Source organism: Bubalus bubalis, chromosome 3, assembly GCF_019923935.1.
Source record: "Bubalus bubalis isolate 160015118507 breed Murrah chromosome 3, NDDB_SH_1, whole genome shotgun sequence".
Lineage (NCBI taxonomy): Eukaryota > Metazoa > Chordata > Mammalia > Artiodactyla > Bovidae > Bubalus > Bubalus bubalis.
The window spans coordinates 166,789,314-166,814,858 of record NC_059159.1 but is presented as its reverse complement, the minus strand read 5'-3'; the positions used below and the strand labels follow the sequence as shown (position 1 = coordinate 166,814,858).

General features: G+C 40.2%; 2 long non-coding RNA genes across 5 annotated transcripts in view; both read right to left on the bottom strand.

Moving 5' to 3' along the window:
• The window catches only part of LOC123332966, a 55,622-nt gene that overhangs the window by 27,067 nt on the left and 3,010 nt on the right, over positions 1–25,545 (bottom strand). The window contains exons 1-2 of one of the 4 annotated variants that reach the window (XR_006550188.2): positions 6,650–8,519; positions 2,813–2,994 (exon numbers count right to left, since the gene is read on the bottom strand). The exons of 1 other annotated variant lie outside the window; for it this stretch is intronic. This is a non-coding gene — a long non-coding RNA (uncharacterized LOC123332966). Of the gene's footprint in view, positions 1–2,812; positions 2,995–6,649; positions 8,520–25,545 lie in introns of those variants that run through there. 2 more of the 4 variants (XR_006550186.2, XR_006550187.2) reach the window with 2 other exon arrangements.
• LOC123332967 lies at positions 22,149–23,773 on the bottom strand. Its single transcript, XR_006550189.2, has 2 exons — positions 22,903–23,773; positions 22,149–22,512 (listed from the first exon to the last, which is right to left on the bottom strand). It is a non-coding gene; the product is annotated as an uncharacterized LOC123332967 (long non-coding RNA).

The window sequence follows — 25,545 nt, the reverse complement described above, 5'->3', positions numbered from 1 at the left end:
CTATCTGCAATTATCCCAAGATAGCTAGATCTAGTATCTATGTATGTATTGATCTTTTTACCTATTATCCATCTACTTAACATGGAAGATGTTTACAAATTTTTTCATCAAAGGTATCTACAATCAATGGTTTTTTAGACCATGAATGAAAAAAAAGAGAGAAAAGTACAATTTGAGAACAGGCAGTACTAGAACAAGGTTATGTGTATTTGGAAACATGGACTGCAACTCTGTGGCAGAAAAGTGCTACTGAGGAGGGCCATGAAGGGAAACAGATGTCTCCATGGATTTGGCTCCCATGAACTCAAAAGAAGTGAGCTCTGAGGCAAAGCATCAGAAACACTTGCCTTCTGAAAAAATGCCAACTTCATAAAAAGTCTTAATATCAAGCTGTGTTCATCCTCCACACTTCTTAATTTAGCTATTCTAGGTTTTTTGCATTTTCCTTTCAATTTTAGAAGCAGTTTAATTTCTTAAAAAAAAAATGATGCTAGTGTTTTATGTATTGCTTTGCATCTATAGGTTAGTTTTGGAAGAATTAACATCCTAAGAACAATGAGCTAAAAAACTTGAAGGGCATCCTCTGCATATAGTAAAGAACCTGACTGTCAATGCAGGAGACTCAGGGTATGATCCCTGGGTCAGGAAGATCCTCTGGAGAAGGAAATGGCAATCCACTTCAGTATTCTTTGCCTGGAAAATTTCATGGACAGAGGAGTCTGGTGGGCTACAATCCATGGGGTCACAAAGAGTAGGACGGGAATGAGCACGCACCCACATGGTTTGCATATGTTTAGAGCGCTCTCTATGCAGACAATTCTTCTGTTATTGGAAATTCTAAGCCCCTTGGTCTTCCAGGATTCTGAGTTCCATCTCAACTCAGGGAGTCTTCTTGGCTCAGATTGTGTTCCATTTTCTTTTTGCTAGGTCTGGAAACTCTCTCAAGGCAGCAAGCTGTCACATCTATACAGCTCACATTATTTGCTTCCTGTCTCTGAAGGGCCACTGTCCTTCATTACCTGATGTCTTCAAAACCATCGGTTCATAATTTTGCTTGCTTTTAGTTTTAATGGAGTAAGCTCAACATGATCACTGTTGCTTCTTCTTGTGGGAAATCAAAGTCATTTAATTATGCTGAATATTTTAATTAAATTTCATGAGTTAGTGTTAGTCGCTCAGTCATGTCTGACTCTGTGACTCTTATGGACTGTAGCCGGCCAGGCTCCTCTGTCCATGGGATTCTCCAGGCAAGTATACTAGAGTGGGTAGCTATTCCCTTCTCCAGGAGATCTTTCCAACCCAGGAATCAAACCCAAGTCTCCCACATTGCAGGCAGATTCTTTACCATCTGAGTCACCAGGGGAGCCCCCAAATTTAATTAAATAGTATACAAATATTTATTGTTACACTTATATCTACCACCTCCAATGCCATCTATTCCTTTGTATAGAGGCAAATTTCCCTTTGGTATTATTTTCTGTCTTCTTAAAGTATTTTTAAAGACATTACTTTTAGAGGTAATTGACTAGAGATAAATAATTTCAGCTTTCTTTTGTAAAATGTTTAATTTTGCTTTAAAATTTTAAATATTTTTGTTGATTATAAAATTCCTGATTGAACACTGACCTTTTTTTTCTGTCCTTGTTCAGTACTTAATAATGTTACTTTGCTGTGTTCTGAGTTTTACTTTTCCTAAGAAACTGTCAGTGGTATACTAGTCTTTGACACTCTGTGCAAAATGTTTTTTTTTTTTTCTTTCCCTCCTAAGATTTCTTTAACACTGGTTTAAGAAATTTGATAATATGCTTTGGTGTAGTTTTCTTCATATTTCTTCTGCTAGGGTTTTGTTGTCCTTCCCAGATATGTGGGTTTATAGTTCTCATCAAGTGTGGATAAAGTTCAGTCATCATTTCTTCAAATACATTTTCTGTTCTTTCTCCTTGCCTTTGGGAACTCCAATTATACATATATAGATTATGGTGGTATCTGTCATGTTTATGCATGGAAAGTTACTCCATTTGCAACTATTAAGTGTCATGTGAGGAGCAACTTTGAAACTATTCACAAGTTCTGTTTCTCATCATCCCCTAACTTTAGTATCCATGGATGCACACAGTAATTATTACAACAGATTTTGCCAAAAGGTAATTTTCTATTTATGTCATTCCTTTTACATTTATTAAGTGTAATTCTATAAGATTTAGAGAATAGTAACTCTGTCCCTCAAAGACACTTACATACTAAACTCCAGACCCTGTAAGTTATAATGTTACATGAAAAGGAAGAAATAAGAGTGTAGATAGAATTATAGTTGCTAATCAGCTGATTTTAAAATAATATTATCCTGAATTATCTATAGTTGGTCCAATGTAATCAAATAGGTCCTTTGAATGGGAGGCAGGAGTTTAGCGTCAGGATGATGTAATGTGAGAAAGATTCTACTAGCCATTTTTGACTTTAATGATATTCAGAGTGAGGGAAAGTGGTAGTCCCCCAAAGGATGCTGGAAGTCTGTGGAACATGGAAAAGACAAGAAAATATCGTCCCACAGAGCCCATGTAAAGGAATGCATTCTTGTCAACAACTCGGTGTTAGCCCACTGAAACCCATTTCAGACTTCCGACCTCTAGAATTAAACATTTTTTAAATTTTAAACTAATTTTTTGCATTATAATCTTTTAAAATTTTAATTCTTTTTACAGTGGCAATAGAAAACTAATGAATTCTACCATAAGGAAGCAAGGCCCCTTTTCTCCATTTATTTATCAACTCACTCATTCATTCATTCACTCTTTTGCTGCCTGAGTCATACCAGATTTGGTCACTGGAAACTTCTTCAAATTGACTCCATGTCCTTCTACATCTCCATCACTTGATGAAAGTATGTTCTTCCCCCACAGTCTCGCACTTTCAGCCCAATGTTATACTGATCTCTGTGAATCAGATTTTATATACTTAATTGCTTCTCAGGATTACATGTGACATTGATACTGCCTGAAAAATAATGTAGTCCAAAAAAGGAAAGATATTAGAAGCCAAATAAATTCTCACATCTTTAAAAGCCTGATTAAAGGTCTTCACAGTCACTTATGTCTAATGTTTGGAATTGACATAAAAGGTAATTATAAGAGATCTTCAAATGTCCTTACTTCACAATTGGAATTGACATTTTAACATAATTTTGTCTCACAATGCCTTCGTGTCACCTTATTTATATCTTTATTTATCCTGAAAGGAAATCAAAATACTAGTGTCCAACACTGATAAAAATGCATTGTAGTCAAAGCTTGAACTTTGAAAACTAATGAATCAGTCATTATTACCCATAAACCTAAAGGTATTTTTGCCTAGCTAAAATATACCTTTAAAAAATTCAGTTAAATACACATCTCCCTCGACTTAGGATGTGATTACATCCTAGTAAACCTATCATAAGTTGAAAATATTTAAGTCAAAATGCGTTTAGTACACACAATCTACTAAATATCAAAAGTTAAACTAACCTATCTTAAATGTGTTCAGAACACATATGTTAGCCTACAGTTGGCAGAAATTATCTAACAAAATGTCTGTTTCATAAGAAAGTGTTGAATCTCATGTAATTTTTCAAATGCTGCCCTGAAAGTGAAAAGCAGAATGATTGTACAGGTCCAGAATGGTGATATTGGTTGTTCATTCTCATGATCCGGTGGCTGACTGAGAGGCGTGGCTACTGCCACTGCCCAAATCACAAGAGAACATATTCCTAAGCCTAGGAAAAGGTCAAATTTAAAATTCCAAGTACAGTTTCTACTGAATACATGCCACTTTTACACCATTCTAAAGCCAAAAAGTCTTGAGTCAAACCACCTTGAGTGGTTTGAGTGGTTAAGTCACGGACATTCTGTATGTATTGACTAATTTATTAATGAGTTGACAAGGAGCTAAAATATTAGAAGTGACTAAAAATTGAAAAGGAACTCATACAGTTCATTTCTATAATTAAAATGTATGTAAATGAGACTGATATTTGATTTACAAATGGATTCTCAGAAATACAGGTGTTGCACAGAACAAGACTTACTTGCAAATGAGAGAAAAATACTGATACTTCACATCTATGGTGAATTGAAATTTCTGTAATCTGCATTCATTAGTTTTTATGTTGTTATTCTTTAGCCATCTAGTCATGTCTGACTCCTTACACCACCATGGACTGCAGTACACCAGGATTCCCTGTCCTTCACCATCACCTGGAGCTTGTTCAAACTCATGTCCATTGAGTCGGTGATGCCATCCAGCCATCTCATCCTCTGTCGTCTCTTCTCCTCCTGCCCTCAATCTTTCCCAGCATGAGGGTCTTTTCCAACGAGTTGGTTCTCCATATCAGGTTGCCAAAGTATTGGAGCTTCAGCTTCAGTTCTTCCAATGAATATTCAGGGTTGATTTCCTTTAGGATTGACTGATTTGATCACCTTGCAGTCCAAGGGACTCTCAAGAGCCTTCTCCAACACCACAGTTCAAAAGCATCAATTCTTCAGCACACAGCCTTCTTTACGGTCTATATCTCACATCCATGCATGATCACTGGAAAAACCATAGCTTTAACTAGATGGACTTTCGTAGGCAAAATGATGTCTCTGCTTTTTAATACACTGACTAGGTTTGTCATAGCTTTTCTTCCAAGAAGCAAGCATCTTTTAATTTCATGCCTGCAGTAATTTTGGAATTCAAGAAAATAAAATCCGTCACTGTTTCCACTCTTCCCCCATCTATTTGACATGAAGTGATGGGACTAGATGCCATAACCTTAGTTTTTTGAATATTGAGTTTTAAGCCAGCTTTTTTACTCTTCTCTTTCACTCTCATCATTAACTTTTTTCGTTCTTCTTCGCTTTCTGCCATTAGGATGATGTCATCTGCATGATCTCAAAAAACTAAGATCATGGCATCTGGTCCCATCACTTCATGGCAAATAAATGGGAAAACAATGGAAACAGTGACAGAGTTTCTTTTTTTTTTTTTTTAATTTTATTTTATTTTTAAACTTTACATAACTGTATTAGATTTGCCAAATATCAAAATGAATCCGCCACAGGTATACATGTGTTCCCCATCCTGAACCCTCCTCCCTCCTCCCTCCCCATTCCATCCCTCTGGGTCGTCCCAGTGCACCAGCCCCAAGCATCCAGTATCGTGCATCGAACCTGGACTGGCAACTCATTTCATACATGATGTTACACATGTTTCAATGCCATTCTCCCAAATCTTCCCACCCTCTCCCTCTCCCACAGAGTCCATAAGACTGTTCTATACATCAGTGTCTCTTTTCTTAGGCTCCAAAATCACAGCAGATGGTGACTGCAGCCATGAAACTATAAGACGCTTGCTCCTTGGAAGAAAGGCTATGATTAACCTAGACAGCATATTAAAAAGCAGAGACATTACTTTTCCAACAAAGGTCCACCTAGTCAAAGATATGGTTTTTCCAGTAGTCATGTATGTATGTGAGAGTTGGACCATAAATAAAGCTGAGCACCAAAGAATTGATGCTTTTGAACTGTGGTACTGGAGAAGACTCTTGAGAGTCCCTTGGACTGCAAGGAGATCAAATCAGTCAGTCCAAAAGGAAATTAACCCCAAGTATTCATTGGAAGGACTGTTGCTGAAGCTCCAATACTTTGGCCACCTGATCCAAAGAGCTGACACATCAGAAAACGAGATGTTGGAGGACAGGGAAGCATGGTGTGCTGCAGGTCATGGGGGAGAGGTGGACACGATGGAGAAACTGAACAACAACATCTGAATATCTGAGGTTCTTGATATTTATCCCAGCAATCTTGATTCCAGCTTAGGATTCATCCAGCCTGGTATTTCGCATGATGTACTCTGCATAAAAGTTAAATAAGCAGAGTGATAATGTACAGCCTTGACATAAGCTTTCCCAATTATGAACCAGTCTGTTGTTCCATGTCCAGTTCTAACTGTTGCTTCTTGATCTGCATACAGGTTTCTCAGGAGACAGATAAGGTAGTCTGGTATTCCCATCTCTTTAAGAATTTTCCAGTTTGTTGTGATCCACACGTTCAAAGGCTATAGTGTAGTCAATAAAGCAGAAGTAGACTTTTTTTTTTTTTTTGGATTTCCTTGCTTTCTCTATGATCCACCAAATGTTGGCAATTTCATTTCTGGTTCCTCTGCCTTGTCTAAATCTAGCTTGTACATTTGGAAGTTCTCAGTTCATGTACTGCTAGCTTAAAGGATTTTAAGCATTACCTTGCTAGCATGTGCAATGAGCTCAATTGTAGCTTGAACATCATTTGGCATTGCCCTTCTTTGGGATTGGAATGAAAACTGACATTTTCAGTCCTGTGGCCACTTCCGAGTTTTCTAAATTTCCAAGTTTTTATGCATTTAAGTTATAATATGTAGGTTATTAGCATGTAATTAGTTGACCATTCCTTTGGAATTATAAGAAGTCATCCAGATTTTCCTAATTTTTAGCTCAAAATTCTAACTCATTAGGATTTAGGTATTTAATAAGTGGTGACAATGTTGACCTATAGAGAAATGTCCTAAGGCAAAGGACTGAGAGTTTCTTGGATAAGAAAACAAAAGACAGAGAGTAGGTCCTTGAAGAAGATAATAAAGAAGAGCAAGGCTGACTTACTCAGGAAAGAATTACTCTAGCAGGTAGAATCCTAATTGGATGATAACAAATTTAGCTTCATTCCAGCTAAACGGTGGCAGCAAGGGGTCAGGGAGGGGGAGATACCATAGGATTCATAAGGAGACAGCTTGCAAGGTGGGTCTAGGTTCTCTGTGGCCAAGAAGGGCAGGAGCTTGGCATGCCACATGGAAAATCAATCTAGAGCAAAAGCGTAGATAGAAATTTGGGGCAATAAATTCAGTCTGACAAGAGTAAAATAAGAATAGGAATGATGGGAAGTTGAAATTGTGAATTGAAGCCAGACAGTGACACATGTTGAATGACATCCTCAGGGGATGGGGAGCAGCTTTGCTGCTTGCCTTCCTGGCATCTACTGAACCTTTCATTGCATCCAAATGGTTCACACTGTTTGGCCAGGGGTTGGTGCTGATTTCCCTAAACAGACTGTAGCCACTCTACATACCTTCCTACAACGTTCAGCTCAGAGGTTGCTTTAAACTCAAATCTAAGGAAATCAGCTTATGACATCTCTTTAAAGCCAGTGATTGTTTCAGAGGTGGGTCCACAGCTTAAGATGGAGCGATAGGAAGAAATCCTTGATTTGACTTGTGCGGGATGGTGATGTGGATTTAGGATACCTCTGACTGCTTTAAACATGTTGCTAAATAATAGAAGTCAGTTAGAGAACAAAACTGACATTTGGACAAGAACCAAGTGAGAGACAGAGCTAAAATTCTATTCAAATTGTGCCCAAACCCCAAATCACCTCTGGATTTTTCTGGTAAGTGAAGTAATCTATTCTCATTATTCTTTTAATTGGATAGGTCTGTTATTGTTCCTTGCAATGAAAGGTGTCCTAATAGACTTGTTATTCAGAAAACAGAACATCTGTGAAGGTTTCCACACAAGATTATACAGTGATCAGCGTGACATTACAGGAAGAATGTTCTGATATCCCAGTGAAAGCTGCACTGAAATAGGCAAGTTTGAAAGAGAAAAGGGAGAGGCCACACTGGGGATGACACCACACTAGTTTGGGTGAGAGATGAATCTTTAAGTATGGCAGTGTGAATATGGAAATGCAGAGAAACTGAGAAACATCACCAAAGTTAAATAGAAATGCCTCTTCAATGTTGACAGCTAAGTGAGAAATTTCATTTTACCTATAATTTATGTTCTGCTCATTTCCTCTTATACATGGTGGAGCATGCTAACATGAATTTCCAGCTGAACTCTATGTAGAAATTGTGCTTTACGTGGTCCTGGCATGGAACAGATAATACCCAGGACTCCATTATTTGAAATTACCCATCATCCAGTTGTTGGGGCCTTACCATGGTGGGGTGCTAACTACAGGTGAGAGAGGGTAATGAAAAGAAAAGAAAAAAAAAGATGGAGAAGGAAGGAGAGAAGATGGACAGAGAGAGGATCCAGGGTTCAGGGCTTCCAGAAAGGAGATGTTGATCCCAGATCACTTGACTCGAGGGATTAACAATAACGAAAACAAAACAAAACAGGAAAAGACAATGAGGGCAAAGTGAAGATGAAATAAAAAATAAATACATAATAAAAATAACAATGGTAATAACATGACCTCATGTTTATCAAGGTCATTTATCATGACCTCATATTTACCATGTCTCAGCTGGTGTGTAAACAATTTACATGTTCTAACTTATTCAACCTTTACATACACCCTATGATCTAATAATGACTAATAATGACAGTCAGTCTTAGAAAGGTTAAGTAATCTGCTCAAAATCAAACAGTCTGAAGAGCTGGAGCTGGTGATGAACACAAATATGTCAGACCATACTGCTGTAGGAACCAGGTTTTTAAAAAATACCATCCAGCTCCTTACCTTGCTGGGGACTTCCCAGGTGGCTCAGTGGTAAAGAATCCTGCCAATTCAGGAGACACAAGAGACACAGTTTCAGTCCCTGTGTTGGGAAGATCCCTGGGCATGGGAAATGACAACCCAGTCAAGTGCTCTTGCTTGGAGAATCCCATGGACGGAGGAGCCCAGTGGGCTGCAGTTCGTGGGGTCACAGAGAGTCAGGGCTGAGTGCATGCAGCAGGGCCTTGCCTCTCTATGTGAATCTCTCATCAAGTGAGATTCCAATTCCAACCTGAGGCTTTTTTTCTCCCTGGTGCTAACCTCCTCCACCCATTCCTCTTTCCTTAACTTGAATATCACTTCTCTTGGCATAATTTCCATGACTTTCTACAACCATATAGCACCCCCTCTTGTGGAGTCCCCGCTTCCACCCGCAGGACGGTACTAACTGCCACTCTATCTGCTTCCTGAGTTAGACTGTGGCCTCTGTGAGGGGAGGCTTGCCTGTTTGCTCACTGACTGGAACACCATAGATATTCAATGGTTGTGTCAAGTGAATGAATGAGGTCAGAAGGGCATGAGTGGAGGACAGAATACTCCATGTAATAAGCAATACATGTGTATGTTTCTGTGGAAGGCCTGTTTTCAAAAATAAGATCTGAACAATGGCAAGAACGTGCTTGGGCTGTTTTTTCCAGCATCCTGAAATCTAGCTGGGAGAGCGGGATTTCTGCATTGGGCAGTAAGGTATGTTTATCTTTATGATTCCCACACCTCCTTTCAAAAGGCTGGATTTAACATGGAGATTTCAACTTCAAATGGTCTCCAGAGATTTTGCTGTTGACGAGAACAAGACTTTTTTTGGTAAAAGGTAGTGAATGAAAGCAAGAAATGGTCAAGAAGAGAACAGGCCAGACGACTCAGTCTCCTTCCACAGGCACTCAAGTAATTAAAATAAAAACAATTACTCATATACATAGAGCAGGTCAGCACATTTTTTCACAGAACAAGGGAAATGCACAACTCCTAAGAGGCAGTGATATAAATATTTCAGCTGATAGTACGTCCAGGACCAAGAAGGTAAAATAAACTAGATTTAAACAAACAATTTGACACAGAACTGCAAAAAGGCATTGTGAAATTCTGCAAAATTGCAGATCCGATTTCCCTGGAATATACTTTGGCCTAGCAAAACCTTGACAATTATTCATGTTGGAGGACTAAGCAGAAATGCAGACAACGGGAAAACAAACACTCAATCATCAGGTTTCAGAATGTTGCAGTGTCCAGAAAATGCCTATGTTTGCCTCTTTTTCTCTGAAACCTAGAGCTGGCCTACTGATTCTTATGTTCGTGCTAGGTCAATTCAGTCAAGTCCTATTCTTTGCGACCCTATGAACTTTAGCCAGCCAGGCTCTTCTAACCAAGGGGATTCTCCAGGCAAGAATACTGGAATGGGTTGCCATGCCCTCTTCCAAGAGATCTTCCCAACCCAGGGATCAAAGCCATATCTCTTGTGTCTCATGCATTGGGAGGCAGATTCTTTACCACTGGTGCCACCTAGGAAGCCCTCTTGATCCCTATGGTGAAGACATGAAGTGAAGTTGCTCAGTCGCATCTGACTCTGCGACCGCATGGACTGTAGCTTACCAGGCTTCTCCATCCATGGGATTTTCCAGGCAAGAATACTGGAGTGGGTTGCCATTTCCTACTCCAGGAGATCTTCCTGACACAGGGATTGAACCCAGATCTCCCACATTGTAGGCAGACGCTTTACCATCTGAGCCATCAGGGAAGTGATCCCTATGGTGGTGGTGGTTTAGTTGCTAAGTCATGTCCAAGTCTTTGTGAACCTGTGGACTGTAGCCTGCCAGGCTGCTCTGTCCATGGTATTCTTCAGGCAAGAATACTGTAGTGGCTTGCCATTTTCTTCTCCAGGGGATCTTCCTGACCCACGAATCGAACGCAGGTCTCCTACACTGCAGGCAGATTCTTTACCAATTCAGCTACAAGGGAAGCCCTTGGTACCTGAAGTGAAACTGTTCATCACTCAGTTGTGTCCGACACTTTGAGACCCCAAGGATTGTAGCCTCTGTTCATGGAGTTCTCCAAGGAAGAATACTGGAATGGGTTGCTATTCCCTTCTCCAGGGGATTTTTCCAACCCAGGCATCAAACCCTGGTCTCCTGCACTGCAAGCAGATTCTTTACCATCTGAGTCATTTGATCCCCATATCTCCCAATATATACCTTGCCACTAACAATAAATAAGGATTCATAGCACTAAGGCTGTAAGGACTCCCTGGCACAAGAAATTTTCTGCCCTGCTATTGCTAAGAATAGAATCTGTGTACTCTTGAACCTCATACTGAGCTAGCATTCTGATTTTCCTTGTTGAGAAGTTGCTATGTGCCTGGTCCACAGCCACTTGAAGATTTAACAAAAACTTTAATGAGACTCTGAGTTGTGAAGTCATGTTCTTCCCTGTCTACTGGTCAAACTTTCAGCTTATCAAGCTGAAATTGCAGATCTGACTCACACCACTGCATTCCATCCATCTATGACCACCCAGTGTCTCCAGGACAAAGTACAGATCTCTGAGCCTATACAGGAAGTTCTCATGCTTCTATCCCTGCTTAAGTCTTTAAGCTCATTTCCCAGAACTGCGTGGAGATACACAGCCAGCTGGATTGCTGTATACCTGTATCACTGTTGTGACTAATTCCCACCAGTCACACCAGCTCTAATACCAGTCTACACTATTAAGCCTTGTCCATCTGGCCAAATTCTGTCCTTTAGTCTGAGCTCAAGAATTATCTTTTTTTCTGAAACTTTACTCTGCAGGCAGACCTTGGAACTCCTCTGTAGATACCCAACTTCAGTTTGCTCAAACCTCCATTGATCAGTGAAGATATTGTATTAATCCTTTTTACATACAAATCAATATCTTTTCCAAGGGTATGCTTCCTAGGCAAAGGCTGTGTATTATTCTTCACTGTGGTCCCAGGGCTCAGATCTCGCTTAATTGCAAAATCAGCGCTCAGCAAATAGTTATTGGCATCAGAGGCTGGAAGTCCTGCTTTACTTTTCTGATAATTGCAATTTTTGTTCAGTTTCCCATCACTCATTGAGTGTTTCTTGAGCTTCTACCATGCCAGGTACTAAGGAGATAGTGGTGAATAAAAATAGACAAGGCCCCTATTTTTGTGAAGTATAATGGCTGGAGGAGAAGTCAAAAATGGTTCCAATGACACCAGTGATGAACATATGATTGAAAATAAAGCCCTAAAGGAAAGGGGGTTTATTGCAGCACTGTGAGTGGAGGTTCAGTGGAGGTTCCATGGATGGAATGATGATTTTGCTTGGAGAGAAGCAATGATTAGTAATTTGGTATAGGGGTGGGGAGAGGGAGATTATCTCAAGGAAAGTAGGTAGTGGTTTTAGACGTTTTATAATGAGAGGGAGGGGAGCATGTACATTTGAATGAACATGTACCTGAAAAGGAAAGATCTAGACCAACAGTTCTCAAGCAGGGGAATTCCCCCATCCCCAGGGACATTAGGCAAGCTGGAGAGATTTTTGGCTGTGAATAACTGGCAGTGAGTACCATCTAGTGGGTAGAGACCAGGGATGCTATTAAATATTCTACACTAGCCCCCAAAGAATCATCCAGTCCAACAAGTCAATAGTACCAAAGCTGAGACCCTCTAATGTAGTGGAAACTGGTATCAAATAAGGCTGAAGAGACAGACGTGTGAAGATCATGAAGGTCTCTGTAGTCCATGGGAAATAGTTTGGTCAGGAAGAATAAGGAAGAAGGAAAGAGTTAGTAGCTCAGTTGTGTCCAATTCTTTGCGAGGCCATAGATTGTAGCCTGCCAGACTCCTCATGTCCATGGAATTCTCCAGACAAGGTATTGGAGTGGATTGTCATTCCCTTCTCCAGGATATCTTCTTGACCCAGGGATTGAACCGAGGTCTCCTGCATTGAAGGCATGTTCTTTATCAGCTGAGGCACCAGGGAAGCCCATAAAGAATAAGAGGGAGCCAATAAAGAATTGAGCATGGAGAGATGGCATCCCTTGTTTTTCCCTTCATTAAAATCATCCAGGCTTCAGTATGAGGGCATGTTGGATGTCTGGATAATCTTGGATTAGAGAGAAATAAGAACAAATGGTAGAGAACAGTTAAGAGAATTTTTGAGTATCCAGGCAGGAGAAAATGATTTGGACCAGCTTTGCCTTCCCTATTCCTGTCACCATCCATTCCAGGGCTGCTGTTAAGCATTGTCCACTACTCCTCTACCTCAATATTTCTTTTATTTATTTTTATTTCTTGTTTTTCTGTCTCATGTCATCCCCAAGAGTAACATCTGGTTTAAAAGGCTTAACTAGATATTACAGAATATCTTAGAGCTGGAAAAAGATCTTTGAAGTCAAATGAATTTTAGCCTGATGCTTAAATGCTTTGAATGCTGACTACATGGGAACCTTCATATTCCTCAAAACTGTTCTGTCATGGTGGAGGAGTAAACTTTACACCACGTTCTTGACAGTCCGTGGTTTCCGGGAAGCGGAGGGAATGTGTTCATGCATTTATGTGGTTCATAAGATGCCACCCAGGTGCCTTTCCATCTTTCAGTGATTCTGTGCTGCAACTCGGAGCGCAGGCTCTGACTTGCAGCTCTCTTAACGTATCATCCTGCTTCATAGCTCTGTAGTTTGCATATGCTTTTCCTCTGCCAGGAATGCCCTCGTTCTACTAACCAGCTCTGCTTGGTTAACCACAAAACATCCTCCACAATGATACTTTGGCATGACTTACTCTGAAGAGCTTTATCAGAAACTTTTGTTAATCAACCCCTAACACTGTTCATTGCACCTACTTATCAACGCAGAATGTGATTCCTTAAAAGTAGAACTTCACTTTTTCCGTATTTATCTCTGGTTCTCAGTGCCATAGGCATAGGCTCAGTCATCTGAGAACAATTTTCAGGGTTGGTATAGATTTAAGAAAGGGTCCTTCTTCTTGTGTTCCTTCAACTCAAGAAATTCCCCCTAATTCTGCCTCTTATTCTTTGCTCGTGACCACAAGGACTGAGCTGTCCTCGCTAGGGTCTCAGCAGCCTTTGTTTGCCCCATGAAACTTCATGCTCTACATGGTCACTCTTTTTTGGAGGACGTGCCATCTAGTACTCAGCCCTCAGTTTCCCTTTGCTGTATCACCTGTTCCCAAGACCCCTATACGAGGCCCGGCATCACCTGTCATTTGCCAAGGAGGGAAATCTAGAGAAGAAACTAGCATAGTTGTTAGGACAAAGTAGGTTATCTATACATATTTGTAGACCTAAGCTGAAATCTCACTTATAGTCTTTGAAAACACATCAAACCTTGGGTTTTTCTGTATCCTCTGTGCTTCTCTATCTAGACATTTATTTGCTTTTCAGTCACCTAGGACTATTTCTCATGAATTTCTCAGATTAAATTTTTCCAGGGAATGCAAGCCTGCTAAAAAAAAAAGTAAAATATTATAGCTAAGAAAATGGGGGGAGGGGAGAAAATGGGCAAAATGCTGCTGAAAGTTTATTGAACTCAAACTTAGTTGAAATTCTGGATCCTTTGGTTATGTGCAAAGTGTTTTATGGAAAATCAATTTACCTCTATGGGCTTCAATTTTTCACCTGTAAATTGAAGGATGACCATAGCTGATAGGTTCTTAACTAACATATGGGGTTGAAAGTATCAGCAAATACAATGAATTTTTTACATGTCTTTATGAACAGTGATATGTTTGCTTGTTCTATCTGCAGGAGATGTTGCTGCTGCTGCTAAGTCGCTTCAGTCGTGTCCAACTCTGCGTGACCCCATACACGGCAGCCTACCAGGCTCCCCCATCCCTGGGATTCTCCAGGCAAGAACTCTGGAGTGGGTTGCCATTTCCTTCTCCAATGCAAGAAAGAAAAAGTGAAAGTGAAGTCGCTCAGTCATGTCTGACTCTTTGTGACCCCATGGACTGCAGCCTACAAGGCTCCTCCATCCATGGGATTTTCCAGGCAAGAGTATTGAAGTGGGGTACCATTGCCTTCTCTGAGAAGGTTCATAGGTAAAGTTAATTAAAAGAAGGGTCTCAATAGAAACAGTCAGAGAAGGCAATGGCAACCCACTCCAGTACTCTTGCCTGGAAAATCCCATGGATGGAGGAGACTGGTAGGCTGCAGTCCATGGGGTCGCTAAGAGTTGGTCGCTAAGAGTTGGTCGCTAAGAGTGACTTCACTTTCACTTTTCACTTTCATGTATTGGAGAAGGCAATGGCAACCCACTCCAGTGTTCTTGCCTGGAGAATCCCAGGTACGGGGGAACCTTATGGGCTGCTGTCTCTGGGGTTGCACAGAGTCGGACACGACTGAAGCGACTTAGCAGCAGCAGCAATAGAAACAGTAAATTAATTAAACAGCAATAGATAAGTTATAAGACTGCTTATTCTATTATACTCTATAGTTACATTAACCTATTGAGTGCTAATTCAGAAAAATCTAGCACTCTGGAGGCAGTGTACACCGACTAGAAGATTTCAAAGCTGTATGGGCAAGGTCACTTTGGGATCTTCAATTATACAATTTGAACTAAAAGTCATATTCAGTGCCTAAAATATTCTATATTTTTGCTCCTATCAATTTATATCACCCAACCATAGTTTTGCCATGTGTCCCTAGCATTTGCTACAGGGATGAGAGATCAACCATTAACTCAGTAACAGAATGAACAAATCAAAATAAGAACCCTTCTTACAACAATAATCCCACATAAGCTTGGAACAGTCCCCATTCTCGGAACAGCCTTAAAGATGAAGTGAGTCACCTCCTTTTAGAACGAGGGGATTGAGTCTGGAGAAAGACAGGCTCCAGGTCACGCAGAGCAGCAGCACTGGAGCAGCCTGTCTCCGCCACCACAGCACTGTGAAATCCAACAAATCAGTGCCCTTCTCTGCATCGTACTCCGTCATACCCAGTAATATCTATCAGAAAGGGAAACATGTAACATCTTTTTAGGATTCATTGTGTCATAGGCAGAAGAAGAGACAAATTTATAAAAGCATTCCCCTCCTGTCCTTTCTTCTAGTTATATGCTCTGGGACATCTTGGAGTGCAAAGTCAAGTGGGCCTTAGGAAGCATCACTATAAACAAAGCTAGTGGGGGTGATGGAATTTCAGCTGATAGTTAAAATCCTGAAAGATGATGCTGTGAAAGTGCTGTACTCAACATGTCAGCAAATTTGGAAAACTCAGCAGTGGCCACAGGACTGGAAAAGGTCAGTTTTCATCCCAATCCCAAAGAAGAGCAATGCCAAAGAATATTCAAAGTACTGCACAATTGCACTCACTTCACATGCTAGCAAAATAATGCTCAAATTTCCCAAGCTGGGCTTCAACAATATGTGAACTGAGAAATTCCAGAGGCTCAAGCTGGATTTAGAAAAGACAGAGGAACCAGAGATCAAATTGCCAATATCCACTGGATCATAGGAAAAGCAAGAGAATTCCAGAAAAATATCTACTTCTGCTTTATTGACTATGCAAAGTCTTTGTGTGGATCACAACAAACTGTGGAAAATTCTTCAAGAGATAGGAATACCAGATCACCTTATCTGTCTCCTGAGAAATCTGTATGCAGATAAAGAAGAAATAGTTAGAACCAGATATGGAACAACAGACTGGTTCCAAATCAGGAAAGGAGTAAGTCAAGGCTGTATATTGTCACCCTGCTTATTTAACTTATATGCAGAGTACATCATGCAAAATGCTGGGCTGGATGAAGCACAAGCTTGAATCCAGATTGCCAGGAGAAATATCAATAATCTCAGATATGCAGATGACACCACCCTTATGGCAGAAAGTGAAGAGGAACTAAAGAGCCTCTTGAAAGTGAAAGAGGAGAGTGAAAAATCTGGCTTAAAAATGCAACATTCAAAAACAAAGATCATGGCATCCAGTCCCATCACTTCATGGCAAATATATGGGGAAACAATTTAAACTGTAACAGATTTTATTTTCTTGGGCTCCCAAATCACTGCAGATGGTGATTGCAGCTGTGAAATTAGATGCTTGCTCCTTGGAAGAAAAGTTTTGACCAATCTAGACAGCATATTAAAAAGCATAGACATTACTTTGCTGACATGTCCATCTAGTCAAAGCCATGGTTTTTCCAGTAGTCATGTATGGATGTGAGAGTTGGACTATGAAGAAAGCTGAACGCCAGAGAATTGATGCTTTTGAACTGTCGTGTTGGAGAAGACTCTTGAGAGTCCCTTGGACTTCAAGGAGATCAAACCAGTCAACCCAAAAGGAAATCAGTCCTGAATATTCATTGGAGGGACTGATGCTGAGTCTGAAACTCCAATACCTTGGCCACTTGATGAGAAGAGCTGACTCATTGGAAAAGACCCTGATGCTGGGAAGGATTGAAGGCAGGAGCAGAAATGGATGACAGAGGACAGGATGGCTGGATGGCATCACTGACTCAATGGAAGTGAGTTTGAGCAAGCTCAGGAGATGGTGAAGAACAGGGAAGCCTGGTGAGTTGCAGTCCATGAGGTCGCAAAGAATCAGACAGGACTGAGGGACTGAACAAAAACAACAAGATGAGAAGCTTCCATTTACCGCTTTGAAGTTCAGTTTTTCTTGCTCATAAATGGGGAATGGCTGTAGACACCTCCCATGGTGTTGGAAAGCTCATTTAGGGCAATGTCAAGTTTTTCTACAGACTTTCCAGGTGATGCTAGTGGTAAAGAACTGGCCTGCCAATGCAGGGGATGTAAGAGCCACGCGTTTGCTGCCTGGATCAGGAAGATCCCCTGGAGGAGGTCATGGCAACCCACTCCAATATTCTTGCCTGGAAAATCCCATAGACAGAGGAGTCTGGCAGGCTACAGTCCATAGGGAGTCAAAGAGAGAGTTGGTGATGGACAGGGAGGCCTGGTGTACTGCAGCTCATAGGGTCGCAAAGAGTCGGACACGACGGAGCAACTGAACTGAAAGCCACTTAGCACACGTGCACTCAGGTCGTTTTATAGATTACTTTTCAATTCTCAGTAGAACATCTGACACACAAGTGCTGAGTAATTCTGGTTACTTGGTTTGTCCATCCTCACTGTCCAGTTGCCTAAAGGAACAAAATTCAACACCAGAATGCCACAGAAAGGATATACACTCATGACACTTTTTTAGGAAAAGGGAATCAAAATTATCCTCTATTTAAGGTACCCTATGTTCCTACCATTACGTTCATATCGCCACTTACGTACAGACAACACTGAACGCACAGCATAGCATTTCTTGCACTCATGTAGCTTAGAAATTCTACCCTCAGATCGCCTTTTCTTCCTGATCCTTCCGGTTTTATTACTGTCCTTGAGAACTGCTTATCCCACAGCCATATCAACTATTCCTCCTCATATTCTTGGAACTTTCACCTCTTTTTCCTCATTTCCTATTTGGCTTGCATGTTCTACATCGGACCTGAATGAGTCTCCAGTTCAGAGAATTTCTCAGGTCATTAGTCCCAGTTCGTGAAGGGTTTCCCACCTAATCTAGTTTTTGAGAATATACATTAATCTTACAGAGAGATGAGCCCAAGTAGCTCCCATTAGACTCAGAAAGCGAGTAGGGAATTGAGGGAAAACCCTTGAATGACATGCCTTTTCTAGGCCTGACCCCAGTGACTATCCAGTTAAAGTCCTTTCTGGTCATGTGATTGGAAACATTGGGAGTCAATTTCTCCCCAGGTATTAAAATGTACACATTAGAGTTGATCAATAGTAAAACCACCACATCATGGTTGTATTTTTAATAGTGAAATTCATAATGGATGAGCAATAGTGAGTAAAAGATCTTCTGCACCTTTTAAAGAAGCTGAAAATATTACTCAGTTCCAAAATATAAAAGCACATGATTTTTTTAAAATACTTTGGTTGAACATGGCCCAATTTCTCTATTTTGATTCATCCTTTTCATTTTTTTTTATCGTTGTTCATTAATTTGCTCACTAAAATAAAATTGGAGGAAGGGAAGACATCCATTTAAATAGTGTACCAGACCACAGGTGTTTGCAAATAACTTATAGCTTGTCTCCAAGGAGGACAGAATTAGTAGATAAAGAAAGACATGCACACAAATGAATAAAGACAGTAAAATAAGCATAACAAGAGACATATGGGCAGGATACACAAATAGCATCAATGAGGAGGTGGCCCTTTCCTGGAGCAGGCAGTAAGGAGTGCTAGCACTAAGTCTCTCCAGTCCTGTCCGACTCTTTGCAACCCCATGGACTGTAACCCACCAGGCTCTTCTGCCCATGGGATTCTCTAGGCAGGAATACCGGATGGGGTTGCCATTTCCTCCTCCAGGGGATCTTCCCAACCCAGGGATCAAACCCAGGCTTCTTATGTCTCCTGCATCGGCAGGCGGGTTCATTATCACTAGCCCCCACTGGGAAGCCCAGACAGTAAGAAAGGGGCTCTTAGTTAGCTGACTTGATGGGCTTTATGAAAAAGCAATAATCAAACGATGGAGAAAATTCTGTTGGAGAAGCCACTTGAGACATCACTGGGAAACATGGAATGTTAGGGAGTTTAGACTTGATCTTCTAGGGAACAGGCAGCTATTGGAAAATATTAAACAGGAAAGAAGACATTCATAATGCTTACTTTAAAAAAAATAGTGGGAAACGCAGACTGGTGAGAAAGATCTGCTGTATGTGCTATGCTCAGTTGTGTCCGACTCTGTGACCCCATGGACTGTACTCTGCCAGCCTCCTCTGTTCATGGCATTTTCCAGGCAAGAATACTGGAGTGGACTCTGTCATTTCCTCCTCCAGGGAGTAAGATCAAGGAGGCAACAAAAATAGTGCAAGAGTGGTAGCAACAGCTTAGGTCAGGTCTTTGGCACTCCTTTGCCCTCATAATTAAGTCCCAGATCCTTCGCATGGATTGCCCGTTGTATGATCTAGTCTCTGCCTGTCTTCCTAGCCTCATTTACCCATGGTTTCCTGATTCCCACTCCCATTGCCCTGTACACTATGATTCAACCACAGTGATCTGCTCTTTTGTTTCACTTCCACGTCATTGAAAATGCAGTTTCCTTTGCCAAAAGCCACTACCACCACCACCACCTCCCACACACAACGGCCTGCCAAACTCCTGGGGAAAAAACAAGTGGAAAGTGAGAGTCGCTTCGTGGTGTCCGACTCTTTGCGACCCCTTGGACTATATTTCACCAGGCTCCTCTGTCCATGGAATTCTCCAGACAAGAATACTGCAGTGGGTAGCCATCCCCTTCTTCAGGGGATCTTTCCGACCCAGGGATTGAATCCGGGTCTCCTGCATTGCAGTTTACCGTCTGGGTTGCCAGGGAAGCCCCTACTTATGTTCAAAGCACAGTTGGAAGTTCTTGTCTTGTGTGCCATCTTCCTCATCACTCCCACCCCTCAAATGCCCAATTTATTCCACATCCTCTCTCTCTAGACCCTTTGCATCTACTCAGTCACAATGCATGCTGCTCTTATTTCTGTTAAAAATATACATTTTGCCAAAAACTATGCCAGTGGCTAGGGATACATCAATGAACAGCACCATCAAAGTTGTGATCATCATAGAACTCACTCTTGCTAGGGGTCAGGACAGCCTACCCCAAGATATACCACACTGGCATATTATTTTGCATTGAAGTCACAGCTGGTGTGGGGCAACATGTTTCTTTAATAAAACAGCAGCAGCAGCAACAATACTCTGACCCTCTTCTTTCCCCTGAAAGCAGGAAATAAATCTTCCATGTTGAAGCTACCCTCCCTACACTAACATCCTTATCACCAGAGATAGGGAATTCAAGGCTAAGAAACCTGTATAACAAACTTTGTTACGCCTTTATTAGTTTGCAACCCAAAGCACAAAACCCTATGTTTTGTTAAATCTTCACAAATAATTGTTAAGATAATTTATATGAATAGTCTGCTTTGGTCACTTTGTAGGTCCTATTTCTATGTCACCTCCATACATACAAATTAAACTAGCTTTTTTCTGTTGATCTGTCTTGTGTCAATTTAATTAATCCAGCCAAAGAACCAAGAAGGGCAGAGAAGAAATTTACCCCTCCTGACACTCCTTAGCAATAAAAACAAATATTAAACAATCACCAGTTGTATGTTATTAAGAAAAAAATATTTTGTGTTTTGAAAATATAGTTCTTGACTTTAACCAAGTCAATGGTCATTTGTGTTGGACTATAATATAATTATAATCAGAGAAGAGTGAGTTAGGGTAAACATTCTTTTTTTGACATAGATCAATTACCAGAGCTCAGGACTACACAGCCTCTACCAAGGTCATGATCGATACCACTCATTTGAGGCAGGAGCAAGAACCTTGTGAACCTGTGATATTTTGATTGATAAGAAATAGATATATCTGGCCTTATACCTTTTATTGGTCCAGAATCCTAAAACCCTTAGACTTTCCTGTGTTAAGAGCCATCAAGGTTTATTTTGTTATGTTAATGACTTTCCAAAATACCTCAGGTAAACTGAGGAAGGGTCCTGGTTGCCAGGAAAACCAACCCAAGTTAGAGGGTTGAACCTTTAGTACCTTCTACCCCTCAGTCTCTAAGGAGAAGGAAGAGACTGGAGGTTGAATCAATCACCAATGGCCAAGGAGCTAATCAATCATGCCTCTGTAATCCAACATTCATCAAAAACCAAAAGACAAGGTTCAGAGAGCTTGGGAGTTGGACAATGCATACACCTTCAAGGCGACTGAAGCTCCTGCACGGGGGGCCCTCCTGGACCCCACACTGTGTATGTCTTCATCTAGCTTTTACTCTGTAACCTTTACTCATCTCCTTTAATAAACTGGAAAACATATGTGTCTCCTGGAGTTCTGTGAGTTGCTCTAGTAAATTTAATCTAATGGAAACTCCCACCTACAGCTCACGTGTCAGAAGCACAGGTGGTAAACTGGGCTTGCAGCTGGCGTCTGTAGTGAGTGCCTGTTGGGGGAGGCAGTCTTGTGGGACTGAGCCCCTAACTTGTGGAATCTGAAGCTATCACCAGGTAAATAATGTCAGAACTGAATTAAGTTTTAGGACACCCAGATGGTGTTACAGAGAATTGCTTGGTGTGGGAAAAGTTTCCACTCATTTAGTGATGAGCAATGTCAGGAGTGAACTGCTTTATATGAGTAGTAGGGACTCACAGGATGGTAATTCACAGCAGTGAATTACTGTGAATTACTACGTAGGGTTTTCCCTACATAGCAATGAAAGGCCTGAGGTTTTCCTTTTCTAGGGCCTTAAAACTAGGTTGAAATTTCTGGGATGACTGAGGCCTGATGTAAAGAAACAGGATTTTGATCCTGTCTGGCCTGATTGGCACCTAGAGGCAGATAAAAATGTTATCCCTGTGTATGAACGAAGGACCTATAGCTGCAGAATGGACTGTCCAAAGTACTCATAGGTGGAGATCTTGAAAAGAGAAAGTCAAAGGGACTAATTCAAAGCTTGAGAGGGAGTCCTGGGTGCACTGCCAATTTCGGCCTATGCCTCTAGCAGAGAGGAGACTTGTACGAAGATATTGTGTGTGTGCGTGTGTGTGTTAAATTAATGAATAAATGAATTAAAGGATGAGTGAACAAAAATGCATGACTTAGAGATTCAAAGACTGAGAAAACTAAATTGGATTATTTGTAGTAATATGGATGGACCTAGAGTCTGTCATACAGAGTGAAGTCAGAAAAAGAAAAACAGTTCCATATATTAACACATATACTGAGCGACTGAACTGATGGAACTTAGAAAAATGGTACTGATGAACCTATTGGCAGGGCAGGGCTAGAGACACAGACGTTGAGAATGGACTTGCAGACACAGCAAGGGAAGGAGAGGGTGGGATAAACTGGGAGAGTAGCATGGACATCTGTACGACACTGCCATGCGGAAAAATAGCCAGTGGGAAGCTGCTGCTTAGCTCAGTGCTCTGTGACGACCTAGAGGGGTGGGATGGGCAGGTGGTGAGAGGCAGGCTCAAGAGGGAGAGGATATACATATACATATAATTGATTCACATTGTTGTACAGTAGAAAGTAACACAACATTGCAAATCAGTTACACTCCAATTAAAAAAAAACAATGTAAGTGAATATGTAAATGATTAAGAGACTGAGAGAGTCTTGAATGAGTTAATGACTAAGTTGATAAATTGTAAGAAAATTGATAAAGGAATATGTGAATGAATAAATATGAACAAGGAGGAGAAGTGGATATGAAAATGAATGTGATTGACCAAAGGAATATGTACAAGAACATATTTAAGTCAATGTTTCCACTAGAAAAAAATTCATTTTGTAGGAATTAGTGCTCAGAAGGGTTTGATTTACCTGCCTGAATCACAGTCATAAATTCTGAACTATACTCTGACCTCAAGAAAAGTTTAGTTCTGTCTGAGGTTTGACTCTTCTTTATCTTCTGAGATAGGGATTTGAGGGATCTTCAGCAAGATGGCCTGGGCTTATTAGCAAAACCTCTTTTCCTATCCAGTTCTCCTGAAATGAGAAAAATAGCAGGAACTGTGAGCTAGCTGGTCTTACCAGGTGAGACCACGTGGGCTGCCTCCTATGAAGTATGAGACTCACAAACATTAGTTAGGAAATATATCAAGGTCTGTTGTTTAAAGCTTAAGAAATCTATTTTTTTTTTTTCCATTGTGAAGAGTAATGTCTTATTCAAATGAATGTATACTTTTTTTTTTTTTCTCTTCTCAAATTCTGCCAGAGATTGAGATATAAACCAAGCATCTCATTCTCAGTTTGTATTGATAAGTCTTACTGCCAAGGGGATTTTGGTATTCTCATATCAGATAGTGACTATCACACGTGGCCTTCAAGTCTTCCACATTTTTATAATATCTCTTGGTATTTGTAATAAAAACCCACCTACTGAGTCAGTATGCTTGGAAGTATAATCTTGAGTCCTGCATTTGAGAACTACTAACGTAGGTGGATATCTCTGGCAAGTTTTAACTCGAAGATTTACGTTGTTTATATTCTTAAGAACTGGTCCTCAGTGAAGAGGGCTTGGAGGCTCCACTGTACAGAATTCCTGCAAAGGGAGGTCTGTCTGTCAGTATGCTGTCTTCCATGACTGGCTCTTGAATGGATCAAGTTCTTCTCAGTAGGTTTCCATTGATAACGAAGCATACTTTTGTCTTACACTGGCCTGAGAATCTTTTTCTCCTGTTTTGGTAGATTTTTTTTTGGGGGGGGCATGGTTTTTCTTTATTTTGTAGATTTAAACATGTGCTCTAATCAATCTCCTTTTCTAGTGTTTTAGTGGTTATGCTAATAATTACAAACAACACAAAGCCCTCAGTTAACACCTATTTTCATTCCAATGATGAACAGTACAATGGACTTCAAAATACTTTTGCTCTTCCCACTCCTCCCCAATATGTGTTATTGTTGCTGGTATTTAAGTTGCATCAATGGATGGTTTTTGCTTTTTAAACTCAAATTAAACACTATTGTTTTTCAGATACTCAGTGTTTGTTTGGACAAGCTCAAACATTTGCTGTTCCTTTACATTATGAACCTTATTACTGGATTTATTTTTTTCCCATATGTACATCCTTTCCAAGTTTATTTTATGAGAATTTATTCATAATCTATTCATTGTTTATATAAAAATGTCTTTATTTCAGCCAGATTCTTAAAGGATGGTTTTGCTGGAAATACAACTTAACCAACCAAATTTTTTTAGCACTTTGAAAATATTTTTTCTATTTTCTTCAATGACTTTGACCATAGTTGATTTCTATTTCTTGTCATTGTAATTTCAGTACCAGCATCCATACATTTATTTTTACTTGAATTAAAAAATTTGATTGCAACAGCCAATCACATTGGAAAAAATACTTAAGATTTTATTAACATAAAGTCTCTGACCTGGCATGCTTTCTTTGTAAACTGGAGTTACTAATGTGCTTTTGATAGAGTTATGAGAATTAGATGAGTTAATATGCATATAATGTGGGCCTTTAGTAGTTCCTCAACAAATTGTATTTACTATTAATAGAGAAACTTGCATATTTCATTGTAATTAGTTCATAGTGTTTCTGCAAGGGTAAGTTCACACAAGGTGTTTAATAAGCACTTGATTTAATATTCAAGGAATCCCAAATTGATACTAAAATATAAGCAATTCCAACTCTGAAGGGGTTAGACATTCCAGATACTCTGACGTAGGGTAACAGGACAGGCAAGAATGATCCATACAATGCTCACTGCAATGTTAAAACTTGAGTAAAACATCTGTCAGCTATTGGCTAACTTTTAGCATGAAAAATTACCCAGGAGTCCTCCCCAAAACACTACAGAAATGCATCAGGTTGTATGGCAAATATTAGATAAAATAAACAAACTGGTATTTTTTCTGAAGCCTTTTTTGTACTTTCCTAAATCCCAACATGCTTTTATTGTTTTTAAATGTAGCAAGTATAATTCCCCTCGGCTTTGGAGGATAATGATGCAATGCTAGTGATTAATACCATAATTATGGCTTAAGTTTCTACAATTTCTTATCCCCTATAGGTTTCAAAAATCTTGGCTTGCTATTATCTACAGATATTCTGACTACCACATACTTCAAAGACCTATAAAGTTTCTGAAAAACAGCTGCTAATAACTGGGCTTTAATGGGGGCCAGAAAGAGAAGAGTCTACTTCACTGAAGTGCAACTGGAGACTGGAATTTTGGAAACAGTATATAACTCCCTTTGGACTCCTGGCCCAAGGCTCAAGTTTCAAGGACCTACTGAATAGCACAGGGAACTCTGCTCAATGTTATGCGGAAGCTTGGATGGGAGGGAGTTTGGAGAATGGATATATGTATGGCTGAGTCTCTTTGCTGTTTACCTGAGACTATCACAACATGGTTAACTGGCTATACTCCAATACAAAATGTTTAAATAAAAAGAATAATTCTCTGTGTATTATAAAACATGGAATGATGTACATTTAAGAGTTA